The 4344-nt window shown below is 37.8% G+C and overlaps 1 pseudogene; it reads left to right on the plus strand.

Moving 5' to 3' along the window:
• Nucleotides 1–1541: 1541 nt before the first annotated feature.
• Nucleotides 1542–1642, plus strand: LOC113307075 (annotated as a pseudogene).
• Nucleotides 1643–4344: the final 2702 nt, after the last annotated feature.

The raw sequence follows: 4344 nt of genomic DNA on the forward strand, positions 1-4344 counted from the left end.
CACCATTTCGACAGTTAATGATCGCATTCGACGTAGCTAAAAACGGGCGACCTAAAATCACAGGTATCTGGTTCTCTGGGTCAGGGATAGGCTGAGTATCTAGGACCACGAAATCCACTGGATAGATAAACTTGTCGACCTCAATAAGGACATCCTTAATAACACCTCGAGGAATTTTAACAGACCTATCAGCTAACTGCAGTGTTATCTGAGTAGGTTTTATTTCACCAAGTCCTAGCTGTAAGTACACATGGTACGAAAGTAGGTTCACACTGGCTCCTAAGTCAAGTAAAGTTTTTTATACCCGGTGTTTACCTATTGTACAAGCAATGGTAGGGGAACCTGGGTCTTTGCACTTTGGAGTTGTAGTGTTTTGAATAATTGAACTTACGTGACTAGCTAAAAAGGCTTTCTTATGGACGGTAAGTTTTCGCTTTCGCGTACACATATCCTTAAGGAACTTGGCATAAGCAGGAATTTTCCTAATTGCATCTAATAAAGGAAGGTTTATGGTAACTTGCTTAAAAACCTCCAATATGTCATTAAAGTTCGATTCCTTCTTTGTTGGTACTAATAGCTGAGGAAATGGGGCTCTAGGTACAGAATCAGACCTCTCAGGAACTGAGTTGGCATCATCAGAAATTTTATCAGTTTCTTTATCTAGTTTTCCTGAGGGGTGAACTACAATATGTTCACTATCGGTCATGGTTACCTGATTGTCTACTATTCTACCACTCATAAGGGTTCTAATAGCATTCAATTGATTAGATGGTTTTGTACCTACTTCATGAACTCCCCTAGGATTGGGATTAGTCTGACTAGGGAACCTACCATTATCTCTCTCACTTAAGGTCTTAGCTATTTGGCCGACTTGAAGTTCTAACTTAGCAAGGCTCTGAGCATTAGTTTAAAAATTCTTCTTAGTTTCCTGTTGAAAACTAACATGGCTCTGTGCTAACATTTCCTGAGTTTTTGCTAACATCTTAATAGATTCCTCTAAGCTAGTCGTTTTATTTTCTGGGCCTGATGTATTCCTAGTGTAGCCAAAACCTGGGGGAGCATTAGAATTATTAGATTGACCCTGACTCTGGACCTTATACCATGAATAGTTCGGATGGTTTCTCCAACCAGGATTATAGGTTTCTGAATATGGGTCAAACTTCTGACGATTATCAAACCTAGTGTTATTATATAGAGCATTTGCTTGCTCTTCATTATTTTATCCTTCCCAAAAAGGCTCCACTCTCCCACTAGTGTTACCCACTTCTAAAGCTTCTAACTTTTTCGCTATAGAAGCAATTTTGGCATCTGATTCATAGCCTCCTTCTACCCTATTAACGTTTCCTCTGCCGAGAAGAATTGTTTTCCGGGGTCCCCTACTACTTTCCCATTGTTGGGTCTTTTCAGCGACTTCATGCAAATATGTCATCGCGTCATCAACTGTTTGGTTCTCAAATCCACCAGTACACATAGATTCTACTATGGTTATGGTAGGATAATCTAAACCCTCATAAAGGATCTGAACTAACCTAACCTTCTCTAAACCATGATGAGGACATTGGGCTAATAAATTATTGAAACTTTCCAAATACCTATACAAAGTTTCTCCCTCTTGTTGAGAAAAACGTGCAGATTTGCGTCCTAATAGACGATGTTTTGTGCCTAGGGGAAAACTTGTTCGAAAAGGCAGATATAAGTTGTTCATACGTTTCGATTGACCCGGAAGCCAAACTATATAGCCACGATTTAGCTTTATCTTTCAGGGAAAAGGGGAATAACCTAAGTTTCAAAGCATCATCATCTAGGTTTCTAATCCTGAGGGTACTACAAATTTCCTCAAAGTCCCTAACATGGAAATAGGGTTTTTCATTTTCTTTCCCTAAAAAGATTGGGAGCAGCTGTAAGGTCCCAGGTTTAAGTTCATAAGTTTCTTCCGTCTCAGCTAACCTGATACATGAGGGGCGAGTAGTCCTAGTTGGATTCAACAAAGCTTTCGAAGTAGCCATTTCTGGCGCTATCGGAGCAACAAGGATTCTCTCCTCAGTCAAAGGACGTTCAAAAACAGACTCTTCAAAAGTCGGACTCTCTAGATTAAGGTAATCGAGACGCTTCGAACTACTAGGTTTCTCTTTAACAAATCTACCTAGTGCGTCTCTTTTACGTTCAGGCATACAATAGAATTTTCTAAATTGGAAGGGTAAGCAAACACAGATCAGGGCCGACTCAACCAAATCAAACCTATTGATTCTAGCAAATAAAAAGCATGATGGCTCCACTTAGATTGTTTCTAGACCAGCTTCTAATCCTTCAAACGGGAATTCGTTACAATTTAAGCAAACCCCTATGGAATCAATCCGAGTTAAAGTAAATTGAATAGAGGCGAGGTAAGCTCGGTGGAGCTTTGATACCCAAGGCCTCACCGGTATTACAAGGCGGCGCAGTCACGCATTCAACTTACAGAAACCGTCAAGAACTTCGAAGTATGCTTAAAATAGTAACCAATATTTTTCGAATGACTTTCCTGTTAAGCTCGTTACCCTATCGGTCTTGTTCTATTCAAAATTTTAGGCTTAGGTTCGCGTAGGTTACGTGTTCTTAAAGCGGGCAAGAAGAGAACGGTGATGAAATCCGAACCCTTATCTTGTATGGCCAGACCTTGCCCTTTACTAGAAAAATAAATGTTCGTATTCAGTCCTCAACATATATGCATACGAAGGAGTCCAGTAACTCGCTGACAGGGGATTCACGAGTGTTTAGAATCTTACCTCCTGTTCCAGAAGGGGGACGAATCGGTTGTAGTCTACTCGGGCCACTGACTCCGATGTCAAGTGTACGAACCCAAGGTGCAGAGAAAATATCTTAATTGTCCTCCTTCTCTGCAAACATTTTATATTTAAAGTACCCTTCCGTAGGGTAATAAAAAAAATGTCCCAAAGTCCAAAAGTCCAAAAAGAAAAGAAAAATTACAAAAATAATAAATCCTAACACAGTTTTTTTTTCTAAAAGAAAATAAACAAACCCTAAACTAAAATTGTCTAAAATAAAATTGTCTTCTTTTATGTTCTTTTTGCTTTAATCTTTAGCTCCAAGTCTTTATGAAATCACCAAACTCTTTGGCTCAATTTTCTTTATGATCCAGAACCTGTAGACACAAGATAAATACCCAAAAACATAAAAAAGAACAAAAATAAAAATAAAATAAATCTAAAACCCTAAAAACAAGTCCGCGTCGACGGCGCCACAAATTGATGTGATTTGTAGATGGTGGTAAAAAGTGATTCGATTCTCGAACTTTTGAAGGATAACCTTAGACTTAAATTCAAAACTAAATAGAAAACTCGCTAATAATTATAACAAACACCGACAAAGTTGGTATCAATATTAAAATAACACTGAGTCTAAGATTTCACTATTTTCCAAGTTCAAAGTGATTTGGTCCAAATATTTATATTCATGCAATTTTCTCGTTTAATCTGATTCTAAAATATTGCAACTAATAGATTTTCAAAAGTAATAATTGTAAATACCAAGTATGAAGCATCAAGAGTCTATAAACTAAGCATACTCCATCAAAATAGATCACAATCACTCAAATAAAAATCATATTCAATAATAGTTCAAGGCAAATAATCATAATAATAATTGCAATAAATTAAATAAAATAGATTGTACCGCTTTTTGTTGGAAAAATAGCTTCCTCTATCGCCTCAGCAATGGGGTTTAGCTCCTCATATTATTCACGTTCTCAAAATAGGTGTTTATAGCTCAAAAGTGTAAAAAACAAGAGAAAACTAATAAAGCAGACAGTTTGCAACGCTAGAAAGGCGTTACAAACAGACTGTTACAATGGGTTTTGAACTGTTACAGAGAAAAGATGTCAATCTTGTGATATATGAGATCTGTTGAACAACGATACTTCTTTTGTGTTGTTTGAATAAGACTGCCTCTGCGACTGTCCTCCTCTGTCCAACGTTCTTCAGCTTCTCTTCTTCACCAGCAGCAGGTGAATATTCCTGCAACTTCACCTACGCTTCTCTGCTCCGATTCTATCGACCCCCAAACTCTAGACCCTCTTTTCTTAATACTCCCCCAAGACTATATATACACCACAGTCCAAGAATATTGCTTCCAAATCTTTTTTCTTTCACCAAAAGACTCGGGATTTTTCCTTTTTCTCTCTACTTACGCGTTTACAATAGGAGATGAGTTATTCCAAAGGTAAACTCAAGTCAGAAGATAAGATATTCTCCCTGATTTCCTCCATGTAACTTCCATACTCCAACCAATTATCTTTCCCTGTTTAACCGAGAAAATATTAGACTTCCCCTTCCTTACGATTCTAAA

This window comes from Papaver somniferum, chromosome 8, assembly GCF_003573695.1.
Source record: "Papaver somniferum cultivar HN1 chromosome 8, ASM357369v1, whole genome shotgun sequence".
Lineage (NCBI taxonomy): Eukaryota > Viridiplantae > Streptophyta > Magnoliopsida > Ranunculales > Papaveraceae > Papaver > Papaver somniferum.